At 48.3% G+C, this 12,267-nt stretch overlaps 1 long non-coding RNA gene across 2 annotated transcripts; it reads right to left on the bottom strand.

The window, feature by feature from the left end:
• Positions 1-1,673: 1,673 nt before the first annotated feature.
• Positions 1,674-11,064, bottom strand: LOC135322132 (uncharacterized). Of its 2 annotated transcripts, XR_010382477.1 has the most exons (4): positions 10,837-11,064; positions 9,930-10,191; positions 6,547-6,762; positions 1,674-6,299 (listed from the first exon to the last, which is right to left on the bottom strand). It is a non-coding gene; the product is annotated as an uncharacterized LOC135322132 (long non-coding RNA). The 2 variants fall into 2 exon arrangements; XR_010382478.1 differs by lacking the exon at positions 6,547-6,762 and having other exon boundaries at positions 10,837-11,063.
• Positions 11,065-12,267: the final 1,203 nt, after the last annotated feature.

Here is a 12,267-nt window from a genome sequence, read left to right as displayed (position 1 = left end):
AAGCACGCAGTCCTCTGGGAAGTTTTAGAGCCTCAGTTGAGAAAGGTCCCTGGACCCTGAGACAAGTGCAGGACTAAGAGCAAACCAGGGGGGCTCTGAGCACTCTCCCCTCCGCCCCCTCCCTCCCTGGTCCTCTGGCCCGGCTGCGCCTGAGCCTTCGCAGCCGGCAGGCAGCACGGAGAAGCCCCGGTGGAATTGCAGCCCCGGCACACACGTGAACACTGCTCAAGTGTGGGACTGCTTGTTGCTCCAAATAGGAGGAAATTTCAATGTCATCCAAAGGGCCTTTCAGTCTCTTTCCGTTAAAAACTTCCCGTTCCCCGGCAAGGGTTTCGGCAGGGGTGCGGCGCCTCCAGTCACCCCTCCAGCGCTAGACTTAAGACTGATGACTCCGCAGGAGAGAAACTTTTCTGGGGTCCGGCGATTCGGAGCGGGACAGGAACACGCCTCCAGCACTTAAGCCGAGAATCACCAGCCAAAACCGCACTGCGGGTGGGCCCGGGGTCTCCCAGCCCGGAGTCCGGGTGCCAGCTGGAGGGGGATGTCTGCAGTGGCGGCCGCCCCCGGGGAAGGCGCTGTGCGCCCCGGGCCCGCTGCCCCGCGGCGGGCGCCGTCCTTACCGTGCAGGCCGTCGGGGATGCTTCGGTGATGCGGCGGCGCCGACAGGTCGTCCAGGGAGCTGCGCGTGGCGACGGCCTTGCGGTCGGGGGGCCTGTGCAGCCCGGGGGCAGCAGCGGGGCCGGGGCGTGGCGGCGCTGGTCCGGGCTGCAGCCGCTGCCGGCGCTCCACGTGCCGCCGCCGGTGCCCACGTCGCGGGTCCCCGCGTCCCCCGCGCCCCTCGTCCAGCAGCGACACCAGCTCCTGGGGCCCCAGCCCTCCAGGCGCGGCCCGAGCGGGCCACCTCGTGCCACACGGCGCCGGCCCGGCGGCCCGAAGCGCTGCCCCTCGCGCGCCTCCTGCCGGTCGTCGTCGAGGGAGCAGCAGAGCTCGCGCCGCGCGTGGTCGTCGGCCTGCAGCCGCCGCTTCGCGCCCTCGAGGCGGCGGGTCTCCAGTAGGCGCTGCCGCGGCCGCCGGCTCCCGCGTCGGGCCCACCTTCCCGGCCCGCGCGCCGCAGCCGCCGCGCCGGCCCCGCCTCGTCTGGCTCCTCCGACGCCCAGGCCGCCGCCGCCGCCGCCGCCGCCGCCGCCGCCGCCGCCGCCGCCGCCGGGGGCTTCGCCGTGACGGGGTCGGCCGCCGGGCGCCGCCCGCGCCTGCGCTCCCCGGGCCGCGGCTCCGGGGGGCGGGTCCGCGCCGCCCCGCCCCGCGCGCCCTCGCGCAGCGCCCGCCCGCCCGGGAGCCCGCGCGCGTCGTCCCGAGGCTGGGCGAGCGGGGACCGCGGCTGCGCCGGCCGTCGCCCTGCAGGCGGGGGCCGCACGGACAGTCTGAGCAGAACCGTGGGACAGACAGAACGAGTGCTTCAGGCGGGCCTAGCGTTGCGTGGAAAGCGCCACCGGAAAGAGGGAAGTGTGAGAACAGTAAAAAACAAACAAACAAACAAAAAACCCCAAAACCAAAAAACACACGGATCAGAGCGCTGACTGCAACCTTGGAAATGTAAGTCTCCATCGAGAGAGGAAAATTGGAATTAGAGGGGAGAAGTACCTTTTGTACACTGCATGGTTAAGGGGGAAAACGAAAGAAAGAAAAATCAAGATTTTGCAAGAAAAAGGAAAAAATAAAACCAAGGACCTAAACCTCTTGTATTTATTAGAACCACCTAGTAAAAAGGTGTACTTCACAACCCTGACAGCAGAGGGCATCCTAGTACTAACAACTTTACAAGAGCGATGACGGACGTTAAATATTTAGGAATCCTTCGAAGGAGAAATGTGCATATTTACCCCAAAGCACGAGCCCTGTTCCTAGAAGTACACAGTCGCAAACGGTATTTATCAAACACTGCCCCCAAAATAAAGCTGAAAAATGAGAATCCGAAAATTCACTTGATAGACACCTAAGAGCAGACGCTAGGTCACGTGCTTAACACTACGTGCAACATTTTAAGGAACTGCAGGACTGTTCTCGACCCAAGTTCACAGCAGTATTATTCAAACAACCAAAAGGTGGCAGCAAGCGACGTGTCCATCATCAGATTAACAAAATATGGTCTGTCCATGCAATGAAATACGTAACTGTAAGAAAGAAGGAAGCTCTCGCACACGCTGTAACACGGACAAACCTGGAAAACATTGCGCTAAGTAGAATTGCCACCTGGAAATATATTCGTGGAATGCTTTTTCTTTATTTAAGGAGGGCAGACGCTTGAACTAGGCAAAATAATGCAGTTTTTTTTAAGTATATGCAGGAGAAAAACTTCAGAATTTTATGAATGGCCTTAAAAAAAGTACAAAATGTAGCTTGAGCTTTTCAGTGGAAGATGTCATCTTCCGGGGGTAGAATGCCAATGATATACCTACGAGTGGGGGTGTGAATTCGCCTCTTATGACTTGCTGGGTTTTCTAAAAAAAAAAAAATTTATTACTTTTGTTTCATGTGTTTAAGACTGTTGTCTCCAGGGAAGGGTATAGCTCAACTCATAGAGTGCATGCTTAGCATGCACGAGGTCCTGGGTTCAATCCCCAGTATCTCCTCAAGAAAGAAAGAAAGAAACCTAATTACCTGCCCCCCCCATAAAACTTTTGTCTCCATTCCTGCATATATGTGTATGGTATGTATGTATATATGTATGTGTTTACATCCATTAAACATAAACTTCTTGGAAAAAAAAAAAAACCCTTATGCTATGTGAAATAAGGCAGGCACAAAAGGACAAAACGTGTATGATTCACTTACATGGGATATTTAGAGAACTCGGAACTCAAGCTCCTAGAGACAGAAAATTGAATGGTGGATGGAGGAGTGGAGTCCTGGGGATTTGGTGCTAGGACTGGAGAAGTAGGGCTTAGCATCTCCAGCCTGCACTCAGGTGGTGGTGGGGAGCTTGTGGGAGGCTCTGGCCACCACACTGGCACCAAAAACTGGGAGCTTGTGGTGAGGTCTGAAAGCAAGCATGAGGGCAGTTACACATTAAAAATAAGAGGTTACTCCTCCCTGTTGGCAATTAAGAGAAGAGATGTGTCTCTTCCAATTTCTTAGAGGATTTGCTTTAGAAAACTTGCAGGATGCACAAGGTCCTGGGTTCAGTCCCCAGTAACTCCATTAAAAAAGAAACCCACCTAATTATCTCTTCCCAAAATAAAAAATATGAAAATGAATATGTGTGACTGAACTATTATGCTGTACACCAGAAACTGACACGACATTGTAGACCATACTTCAGTTAAAAAAGATATCTTCTGGAAAAGAAAACAGAAAACTTGTAGGTTCTTTCTCTGTCTCTCTGAAATGTGTGCAAATCTCTTTAGAAAGTAAGCAAGCCCCTTGCCACCTTTATTACCGAGGAATGTCTTTCTCAAGGATCAGGGAGCATCTCTGGAATGACAGCACTGGGGGAGGTGGCAGTCCTAGCCCCAGTTTCTGAAGGAGCGCAGGAGCCCAACTCCACACTGCGTGAAGATGCGAGTGGTTGGTTTTCCCTCTGCGTAAAGCCAGCTGGCTGTCACAGGTGGCCACCCTAACTACCAGGCAGATTTAGGATGAACTATGATGATAGAGTGCTGTTGAGTCCTCTGACTTGGAGACTACGGTTTATCTTGAGAACATGTAGGTAATGAGTGGTATGTGCTCGGCCAGATATATAAAGGGGGTGATGGGAAGTCTTCCCATCTCTCTTCCCTCTTACACACACCGTGAGGGACCCCCCGGGGCAGGATCTCCCTGTTGGTATCCACTCAGTTTACAGGTTCAGACCCAGCAATGCCCCCCTCGAATGTGACCTATGAATATGCATGCACGCCCACAACATGATTGGTAAGAGAACTGCTGATTGCCTTTGCACAAGAACAACGATTGCATTTCTTTAATACAGAAAGGCTGGAAACAGCGTAAAAAGCCAGCAGTCTGGGTCATCCTAAGCAAATAATGGTGCATCCATTCCTATTCCAAGGAGAGGACTATCTTGCAGCCGTTAGTCAGCACAAACACTAGTTTGCTGTTACTATTTTTAAACACGTCATCTGGGAGAGAAGTTCAGCGAGGACGCAGTGGAATGTGGGTGGACGGACAGATGTACCTGGACCGCAGTCAGCGTGAGCGCCGTGGCCCCTGCGGTGTGAGTGCTGCTGCTGACGCCTTGATCATGGTTTGTGAGACCCTAAGCAGAAAACCCATACTATTCCTGGGCTTTTGACCTACAAAACTGTGAGCTCATAAATGGAGAATGTCTAAAAGTTTGAGATAATTTGTTATGTAGCCACAGAAAACTGATAAACAGACCTACCAAGAGGAAAACGCAAAGGTATTAAAATGGCCAGAAAGGTCCAAGAATCTGCACTCCTCGCCTCACTGTTCCTTCAGTAATATCACCGCCTACTCTGTCCAGTGATGAAGGAACTTATGCTTTCCAAAGCCTCCTGGTGCCCTGCCAGTTCAATTCACATTGGCTGTTCCCTCTGTTTTAGAATGCTTGTCCCTGAGAGCTCCACCTGGCCTGGTCTATAATGTTCTTGAAGTCTTTATGAACAGATCACGTTCTCACTGTGGAATTCATGGCCACCCCATTTATATATCAAATGACACATGAGTACCGCCTGACAGACCCTTTCTGTACCCATTCCTGCTTTGCATTTTTCACCCAGCATGAAATGACATTGCATACCAAGATTTAAATGAATAATCACTTGGGAGAGTGCAGTTCCCCACCAACTCAAGCTGTATGAGGACAGGGACTTTGTTTGACTTTTAAATCCCAATATTCTAAACCTTTTAGAATGATTCTAAAATTCTAAATGAACTCTATTTAGAATTCGTTCAGAATCTATTTGGAATTCTAAAGTTACTCTGAAACTTAGAATGATGCACGGTACATAGTAATTATTCAATAAATATTTCTTGAATGAAGGAGTGGACTGCTCTGTGGGGTTTTGGTTGGGAGTTAACGCAGATAATACACACCTTGTGCCTGTAAGAATTCTTTAAAGATTGTAACATCTTGATAAATGATTCCTAGGGACTAGGGTTAATATTCAATTGAGAAAAGATGTTCTGACAAACGAGACTCCCTCACCACGGCCTGTGAAGAGCTGACTTGGGGGTGAGGTCTTCTGTTCCCCATGAGGAGAGATTCACCCCAAACTCCAGTGGAACCAACCAAGGACTCTTTGGAGACGTAATTAAGTTAAGGATCTCGAGATGGTCTTGCGTTATCTGGGTGGCCCCTAAGTCCAAAGGCAAGTGTCCTTAGAGGAGACCCAAGGGGAGAACGGGAGGCATGTGAAGGTGGAGACAGAGACCAGAGGGCTGCAGCCACAAGCAAGGAGCTCCCGGGGCACCCGCAGCTGGAAGAGATGAGGGATCCGTTTTCCGCAAGACCCTTTGGAGGCAGTGCTGTCCTGCAGGCACCTTGATTTCAGACTTCAGGTCTCCACCAGAGGAATAAACGTGAGAGAATAAATTTCTGTTGTTTAAAGCCTCTAGATGTGTGGTAAGTTTGCTGGAGAGCACAGGAGACTAACAAGTTTAGGAGGCTGGGGCTAGCAGCTGAGGGAGTCAGCCTGGTTGGGGGACTTACAAGCCCAGTCCTTTGCGCCGGTGCCAAGGTCTCGGGCTGCAGCTGTCTGGGTTAACTGTGCACGCAACGCTTCCCGGATACATCCAGCCTCTGCTAAAGTTGACGTGGCCCTTGTGTTTATTTGACAGTATGTCCTTTAGTGATAATTAGAACCAGAGAATGCCCCAAATAAGACTTCCATCCAGTAACTTGGGAACGTGGCCTCAGCTATGGGGACAACCGGGGGTACTCCAGGTAAGAAATAGAGTAGGATTGTTACCTACGTCTGTCTCCAGAGGCAATGCTTTTCCCCTTGACCAGTAGCTGTCTCCCTAGAGAAGAGGAGAGGGTGGAAGAAAGCAGGCGTCATCAGGAAACAAGCCGCCAGGTTTCTGCCTTTTCTGTGTCCAAAATGGCTTTCCTCTCTCCTGGCTTGTGAAGGCGTGTGGGGAGCTCCCTGCCGTCCAGATGCCGGGGATGCGGTGGTGGTGGAAGAAGGCATGGGTGGTGATGTCGTTTTTGCTGAGGGAGCTCCTCCTGAGGTCTCGTCAGCCTCAGGTGCAAGCGTTTTTGGACAAAGAGGGACCAGGATCCTTGTGGGTAGGGATGTGTTCACTATTTAGTGCCCAGATACTTTGATTCAGATAAAATCCTGAAAGAGAGCGAGCGAGAAAGAGAAATCAAGCTGGCTATGGAGTCCCTTTGCCTTCCCCTGTCTTCCCACCATATGGCTCTACCCGGGCACTGGCACCTGGGGGCCAGACCTGGGGCTGGGCTGCAGGGGGTGTGGACATGGAGGCTGGCCATGTGGTGGTATCCAGGGTCCACGTGTGCGGGCCTGGCCGGGATGTTCTGTGTGGGGCGTGCCCTCCCGTGTCCCTACCCCCACCAAGACTCACCAAGACACAGCAGGAGACTGAGCCCGGAGGGCATGGTCCTGCCTCCATCAGGCCCTCCTGGTCCAGCACGGACAGAGGAAGGGGCAGGGCATGGCCAGTGGAGGCTGCACAGGATGGGGACGAACTGCAGCCCAGGAGCGGTGCCCTTCTCCACACCCTGCCCTACACCGCCTGGGCAGAGATGTCAGCCTGCTCAGGCCTTCCCTTTTGCAACCCCTGAGCCAGACAGAAATGTGGGAGATAAGCAGTCTGATCAGATAGATGTCACTTAAGTTTGTCTGCGGTTTCTGAGGTGACAGGAAGAAAAAAGTAAAGGCTTAAACATAGAATGACTCAATGCTTGTCAAGTCCTATTAAGTGAAAGGGAGGGAGACCTGCAGATTCAAACGAGGAAATGAGAACCAGGCAGATGTAACCTGCAGCTGGACACACCTCCACATGGCCAGCCTCCCCGCCCGCACTCCCTGCGTCCAGCCCCAGGGCCGGCCCCCGGCCGCCAGTGCCTGGGCAGAGCCATATGCTGAGAGAACAAGGGAAGATAAAACTTGGGTGACAAGATCAATGCATACAAGACGGAGTCCCTGACGTTATAGGAAGAGTGAAGAAATCCCATGAATTCATGCAACCTCAGTCTGGGGTCCTCTTCTAAAAGCTGTGACCTGTCACACTTCAAGTGACAACCTCTGTAGTGGATGTCCCCCAGCCATGGAAAAGTTTATATATGAACCTATGGATTATGTTCAAAAATATGTTTTTTGGGGAAATAATTAGGACAGCTTTATACATTTGTTACTTTGGACATGTGTTTCTAATTTTTAATTATTTTTCACTTTTTTTTTATTGAAGTGTAGTCTGTTTACAATGTTGCACCAGAAATTGACACATTGTAATTTTTTTTTTAATAATCAGGTTGACTCTTAAAATTTTTTTTAATGGAGGTTCTTGGGACTGAACCCAGGACCTCATGCATGCTAACCACGCGCTCTACCACGGAGCTATTACCCTGTCCCCACCACATGTTTCTAATTTTTAAGAAAACAAGTTCTGCTAGAGGTTAACTTTTAACAGTGCTTTACATTTAAAATACATAAGGGAGTCATTTGGTTTAGACTTATGTTTTAGAATAAAAGTGGGCCCAAAGGAATTGAAAGCAGGGGCTCAAACAGACACTTGCCCCATGTTCCCAGCAACCGTATTCACAACAGCCAAAAGGCGGAAGCAACCCAAGTGTCCGTCCACAGGTGAATGGATAAGCTAAGTGTGGCATATATACGCAATGGAATAGCACTCAGCCTTAAAAAGGAGTGAAATTTTGGCACATTCTACAACATGGATGAACCTTGAAGATACTACGCTAAGTGAAAGAAACCAGACACCGAAAATAACATATTGTATGATTCCATTTATATGAAATATTTCGAACAGCCAAGTTCATAGACAGAAGATTAGGAATGACCATGGGCTGTGGGGAGGGAGACTGGGAGGGGGTGGCTCATGCTTAATGGTTACAAATGGTTCTGCTTGGGGGCGATGAAAAGTCTTGTAAAGAAATAGAAGTGATGGTTGCACAACATTGTGAATGTACTTAAAGCCACATTTAAAAATGGACAATTTTATGTTATATATATATTAGTCCAATTAAAAAAGGAACCAAAGTGTAGAGAAGTTTTCTAAATTTGTCATTGTTGGAAAACAGAGGAGAGCCTGAGAGTCAGTGTGTTTTAAGTGTAACTGATTACAATGCAGTGACTGGTCCTAAGCACCTAAGTTTGCTCTCCAGATGCACGTGGATGGCCTCAGTGAGAGCCCTGAGTCTGCTACATTTTCTAAATGCATTTGAAAATATTTAAGACACTTTAATTCAGTTCACAACGGGCAGTGATTGACAGGGAGGCATTTTTGTCTGGACTGGCGCTACTTGGTGAGTTCATTGAAGGGAGATGTTATTTCTCTGTCTAGCTTTGTAATTAAACTTCTTAAAGTGCTCACAACTGACACATAAATCAACATTATAAACAACACCTTCCTAAAACTACATCGTCACTAAAACTCCCAAAGTTCGGTAGAATAATAAATCACAAGTTGAACAAACTCAGTTTAAGAAAATGTACTGGGAATGGAAGACTATAGTAGTTGAGGGGGTGGGCCGCCGGCTTGCTCTCTTTACAATGTGTGCAACGGAATTAAGATTTTGCAACAATAAAAAAAAGGTTTTATAACAAGTGTGGCATTCATGCTTCTTAAAACTATCTCCTATAGTATAGTATGATACAGGAAAAAGACCCTTTAGCAAGAGAAATACGGAACGAGTCACAAATCCCCTTGATGGTAAACTAAACCAAAACGCTCCAGGAAAGACAATTACGTCAAATACCCCAGGACTGAGCAACGTTGCCGCCCCCGCCATCGACTCCTCGGCCGGAGTCTTACTTTCTGCTTGTTCTGATCTAATATCAAACAAAAATCTTTATTGAGATGGCATTGACATATAATATTGTAAGTTTAGGTGTATAATTGATACACAAATATATCGTAAATGATTCCCACAGTAAGGTTACTTATCATATCCATCACCTTGCATAAGTTCCTTTTTTTTTTTTTTTTTTTTTTTTTTGTCGTGGTGAGAACACTTAAGATCTGCTTTCTTGGGGAGAGGGTGTAGCTCAGGGGTAGAGCACATGCTTAGCATGCACGAGGTCTTGGGTTCAATCCCCAGTCCCTCCACTAAAATAAATAAACTAACTAATATATATAAAATAGATAAACAACAAGTTTATACTGTATAGCACAGGGAACCATATTCAATATCTTGTAGTAACTTATGGTGAAAAAGAATATGAAAACTAATATATGTATGTTTCTATATGACTGAAGCATTGTGCTGTACCCCAGAAATGGACACATTGTAAATTGGCTGTACTTCAATAAAAATATATTAAAAAATAAATAAACCTAATTACTTCCCCCTGCCAAAAATACTAATATAACGAGATAATAAATAAAAATATTTTAAAAGAGAAACTAAAAAAAGATCTACTCTCTTGGCAATTTTCAAGCATTGTTAACTATACACATTATGTTGGTGACTGCAGTCAACAATTAGGACCCCAAAACGTACTCATCTTATAACTGGAAGTTTGTGCCCTTTACCCACGTCTCCCCATTTCCCCCACCCCCAGCCCCTGGTAACCACTCATCTACTCTGTTTCCACAAGCTTGGCTCTTTAAGATTCCACTTATAAGTGATGTCACGCAGTAATTGTCTTTCTCTGTGTGACTTATTTCACTTAGTATAACGCCCTCGAGGTCCACCCGTACTGTCACAAATGGCAGAACTTCCTTCTTTCTCATGGTTGAATCTCTCTCTCTCACATATTCCTCACCTGGTCATCTGCAGGTGGATTGCTTCCACATCTTGGCTGTTGTGAACAATGCTGCAATAACCATAAGCAGGCAGGTATCTCTTTGACACCTTGTTTTTGCCTCCTTTGGATACACGCTCAGGAGTGGGATGGCTGGGTCACATGGCAGATCTATTTTTAATTTTTTCAGGAACCTCCGTACTGTTTTCCACAGCAGCTGCGCCAATTTACATTCCCACCAACAATGCACCCAGGTTCCCTTTTCTCCACATCCTCACCAACGCTTTTTTTAAAAAACGCAAAACATAATTAATTAGTTTTCAGCTAACAAGAACCACATGCATGTATTCCTAAAATTATATTATGTCCTCCCGTTCAGTTATAATAACGATTGTATATTAGCAAACACCTGAAGGTTTTGTTGACTGAGTTTCATAAACAACAGTACAGGATAATAAAACCATTCATTTCAAATTTCTTCATTCGAAAGAACAATGTAGATCACTAATCCATTATTCTGTCTTGCCAAAAAACAATTAAGAGAAAAGCTTTATGAAGATGGCTTTCTGAAAGACTGTCTTCCAAGTTAGAATCCCAGGTTGGCACAAATAAAATTCTCTCTTTCTCCTTTAGATTGACTGTTGATTAATTTTTTGTCAACAGATCAGAAACATTTTCAGAGAAGAAAAGATATATACTTTTCCTTTTATGAAAAAAGCCAGTGTAAGATATCAAATATTCAAGAACTTACTTATTTGTCAGATTAAAGGAAGGTCATTAAAGGAAGATTGTCCCAAGCAAATTAAAACACTCATTTCTAGTGAGTTGAGATTAGGGTCCCCATCAGAGATTTTTGGTCAGGACATAATCCTTGGAATGTAGTAATTCAGGGAAAATTTCTCTCGGACTTGGTGGAATCTTTTCATACCCACTATTACTGCGGAGAATCCGCATCCGACAAAAGAACTGGTCTTTCAGGCATCTTCGCGGCTCCACGTTGCTCTCCATGAAATCCTCAAGCTGGATTTAGGTCTGCGACACCGTGTGTAATTGTTTTACATATTACAGTCTGCATATTAGATTCAGTCTTTTCTAACTGCATTTCCCCTCCTTCTTTTTGGGTAAAACTTCCTTCAGTTCTGTACATAAACAGGTCACTGTTTACGTGCATGAGTTACACAAGTCTCCCGCGTCTCTGTGGCTGTGAGCTCACAGCGGGAGCCCACAGAGTAACTCGCGCCCAGCCGGGCTGGGCTGGAAGGTGGAACCCCGTCTTGCACAAGCAGCAGTTCCTCTTTCTGCTTCGCAGGGGGTGTCGTCACTCTGCGGCAAGGGGTTAAAGCCCCCGGCTGCGCCGTCCGTGCCCGCCGCCTGGGAACGCTGTCTGCCCGGCTGGCTGTGCGGTGTGGAGGGGGCGCTGTGCGCAGAGGCGCGGCCATGGCCCCGGGGGTCGTCCTCATGCTCGGACTCGGTGAGTCCTGCAGGGGAATTTGTGTGGGAGGCCGGAGAGGGAAGAGGATAGAGTGAGGTCCGTGACCTGGGTTCCGCTCGTGGGAGTCCTCCTCCGCGGGGCCCTGAGACTAGTGAGTTACAGGAAGATGACCACTTTTAGGGCTACTTTCCTTCAGCTTGGCCTAAGTCTGGTGCCTTGAGTTCGGGTGTCTGGAAATCGTTGTCTTACTGGGAGACATCCCTTACCAAGTCTTTCTCTATTTTAGCGTTCTGCCTGGACCAAAGGATTTGGGCACAGACTGGTGAGTGTTTCCTTTTTTCCGCCTAGACAGCTGAGCGGGGCTGAGCGAACTGCAGAATGAGCTTGAGTAGCCTTGAAAGAACCCCAGCCTGCAGCCTGCACCAGCCCCTCATTTACACTCTTTGTATTTTTTTATATTTTAATTCTTCACCATTAGGCCAGTCTTTGGTGGAAAACCCCTCCCCTTCTCTAGAAAGCTTTCCCACCCCCAGCTCTTCCCTATCGACACGACACGGATGAGTCAAGAAGAGAATGCTCAGGTTTCAAAATAATGCTGAAAGGGAACACAGTAGGAGTCGGCATTCACAACGCGGGACGCAGAGAGCTGGGCGCGTCGCACGGCCCCAGAGTGCCCTGTGCGTGAGGGGCCGGGGCCGTCAGTGGCGGGTATGTTGCGTGCCCCCTGTCATCGCCTCAGCTGCTCCCAGCTCTCTCAGCTTTGGAAGGTCTGCCCACAAGGATGGCACTCTTGTTCAGGAGATGCACTGGAGGTAAAACGAAGCCTCCAACATTTGCTGGTTCTGTAACATTTTGCAAGCAGTTTCCTGCATTGGAGCCCAAGTTCCTTCTTTCCAAAATGAAATAATAACAGAGTGTTGCATCGGG

This window comes from Camelus dromedarius, chromosome 9 (genome assembly GCF_036321535.1).
Source record: "Camelus dromedarius isolate mCamDro1 chromosome 9, mCamDro1.pat, whole genome shotgun sequence".
Classification (NCBI taxonomy): Eukaryota; Metazoa; Chordata; class Mammalia; order Artiodactyla; family Camelidae; genus Camelus; species Camelus dromedarius.
This window is presented reverse-complemented; position numbering and strand designations above follow the sequence as displayed.